We start from the raw sequence: 3,342 nt of genomic DNA on the forward strand, positions 1-3,342 counted from the left end.
GCCATGATCTCCTTCTGCATAGCTCTTGCCAGAATCATTGCATAACATTTTTCTATTGTCGTCAGAATGGTTCCAATGTATTTATAGAGATGTCCTTCTAGTGTAATCTAATTATGACTTTATTCATTGCCAGAATAAATTGTTCATTCTCTTATAATAATCTCCGTGTTAATATTTCATTCTTTTCTCTCTTGGCAATGAACTCACACTTCACTCTCTTGTTCAGAGGACACCTGCAGCTCTTAAAGATAGAAATAAATGGAGCTCTCAAAGATCATGCTCTTCAGAATTTCCATAAGGTGAAGAAAAATGACAAGATTTCAAATAGCAGAAAAAGTGCTTTTTTCAATTATTCTTTCATAAATTCACTAAAGAGTATTGGAATTTTGTGAGGTAAGTTCAGTTTAAACCCTGGTACTTGCAAGTAAGTATGGTTCTAAAACTGGTTGACTAAGAAGTATCACTTGAATGGAGTTCTTTAGGCTTAAGTGTAGGAAAAACAGGTCAGATTTGAAAGTAAATCCAGTGAATAACTATCTTGCTTGTGAGCCTTATACATAGATTCTTTGTACTGTGATCTGAATGAGATTAAGGAAAAAGAAAATACCATGTAATCTGGATGCACCAGACAGAAAATTCTGATAATACAATTTCTATAAAATATTGGTATCTTCTTCTACCACTCAACCTAGGTTTCCAGTGAAAACATTGGCATTTGTAATCCAGAGAACAAATCTCAAGGAAAATCAGACATTTCCTTTTAGTTTAATTTCTCCCTTTGTAATTTATTTTGAGATATTTCCCTTTGGAAGAAAATGTTATTTTAAGTAATGTCTTAATTATTTGTCAAATTAATCTAAGCATACAATGGTAGTTCTGAAATTATGTAGGCTATAAGAAAGCACAGAAAAGTTGCATAGTCTTACTCGTTGAGATAATATCTGTATTTTTCTCATTTAACATGGTGACAGATGTAATCTTGACCACCTGACTCCAGAGAACCTGACATTAATCATGACACACACAAATATTTCTATGTAAGGTGTTCTCCCTTTATCTGATTTCTTTATTGGTCTCTCCCACTGCCTCTTCCACCTTTTCTACACTTAAATTGGTCTTCACCCCCAAGTGTAGGTTCTTGAATTCACCTGGTGGGGCATGCTTATGGACAGACAATTTTAAGTAAATGTTAGTGTCTATCCTTGATGAATGACATCAAAATAATATGGTGATTCTTCAGAGGAGGCTTTGGGTCTTAGTTTGTTCCAAGTATAATATTTATAAGCCAGTGTTTATACTGACAATCTCTTGTTATGATGCTAAGGAAATATCAATCTTTAATATATTTTAAAAATAAGCTCTCCTTTTCCTTTCATGGAAATGGCCGAGTAGAGAGTAAGGAATGGGAGAAACACAATTCTATTCTATTTCAAGTGTAATTGTGAAGTAGCAAAATTAATATAATGCCAACAGTTTCATGAAGAAACATTGTCTCAAAACTGAATCTTGATGACTAAATTATTCTAACAGTATAACAATAGAGGGAAATTTTTGTTTCATGTATGTAGTTCATTTTCCAGCAGTGAATTGTTGACTGTCAAGTTACTAGATAATATCTCCAAAATTGTGTATACCTCTTTCTCTGAAAGAAAGCTATTACTGTTGCTGTTTACTACTGAACCCATTATAGCTAAAAAGCCAGATGGGATTGTAGATAGATCTCTTTATATATTTTATTTTTTTAATTTCATTTATCTGATCCATATAACACATGAAGAATTGCAAATGAAGGAAATCTTGTGTGTGTGTGTGTGTGTGTGTGTTGCTGCATTTGAGGTGATGCATGTGCATACATATATACGTAGTTAAAAAAAATCTCACTGCCATTGAATTGATGCTGATTCATGATAACCCTACTGGACAGAGTAGAACTGTACCTGTTGAGATGGTAACTCTTTATGGAGGTAGAAAGCACTGTCTGTCTCCCATGTAGAGGCTGATGGTTTCAAACTGTTGGCCTTGGGGATCACAGCCCAATGCATTTGTTCAGTTGTAGGTTTCTTTTGGACCATGCATTTAAACAAATGCTGTGCTTCATACAGTTAAGCCAATGATATGTTCTCTGTTTTACTTGGGCACACCTTGGATGTTGGATGAAAGATGGTATAAAATATAGACTTAGTTCCTGGAAGCCCTATAATCTAAATGGACAGTGGTGCTGTTTTATCTTTTACTGCAGGGGTGCATTCGCTTTGAGCAACATCTCAGTGTTTAAGATGCTAGTCTTCTTTCCTTTATGACTATACTTAAAGGTTGAGAGAAGGGGGTTATGGAGAAGCGTTTTTGCAGAGTGGCAGTGCACACATTTGCCTTGTCCTTGTGCATCTTTCTCAAAGCAGGAGAGTTTCTATAATGCCACAAGAAAACGTGTTATGAAGAGCTCTGAGAGGCCATGGAAGGCAAATGCAGAAGATCGGTGGCATAACAAACCCCCCAAAATGCAAAAATAATTATATTGTATTGGTCAGTTCCAACCCTGGTCACTCCATGCACAACAGAACTAAACTCTAGTCAGTCTTGTGTCACAGTTTCCGTCATTGTAAAAGGGGGATAATAAAACGAACACAGGCTTATTACTGTAATACACAATTGAGAGAATGTGCATAAGAGTGACAAAATGAATGGATGCATGGATTGTAATAAGAGCTGTATGATCCTCCAATAAAATAATTTTTAAAAGAAAAAGAAAAGCTGGAAATGTGGTACATGTGTAAGACATTGCTCTTCTGTGTGGATGGAGCCTCTAGAACGAACATTGATGTGTTCTCTTGTAGATGATACTATCTATGAATCACTGGGATGAAAATGTTGAGAAATAGTAATGTGTAATCTGCTGTCGGATGGCCATACTATGATTCTGTGTAACTATTTTCACCCTCTCCTTTGAATCTATTAAATTCTATTTTTTCCTAACTACAGGACAAGAAGAGACAGTTTTTTTTTTTTAAACAGTGGTGTCTCCAGCATTTCAAATGACAATTGTACTCTGTCATTGTTTTGAGAAGGGACAGAAATTAGTCTTTCTAAAATGACTCACAATAAGTATTTGCTTGTTTTAAAAGGTCGTGCATAACTCCAGAATATCAAGTATACCATATTCATGTACCATTTCTGGTTACTGAATGTATCTTTAATCTTGTCCAAAGCAAGCAGTGAGATCCTCCCCTTTCTAGAGGCTGAGTGACAGGCAGAAAGGAAATCACCCATCAGCTGTCTAGCTGATGGAATGGAAGGCCATAGCCTTATAAGTCTTGCCTGAGTCTCCCCACCTTCAACTGGAGA

This window comes from Tenrec ecaudatus, chromosome 1 (genome assembly GCF_050624435.1).
Source record: "Tenrec ecaudatus isolate mTenEca1 chromosome 1, mTenEca1.hap1, whole genome shotgun sequence".
Classification (NCBI taxonomy): domain Eukaryota; kingdom Metazoa; phylum Chordata; class Mammalia; order Afrosoricida; family Tenrecidae; genus Tenrec; species Tenrec ecaudatus.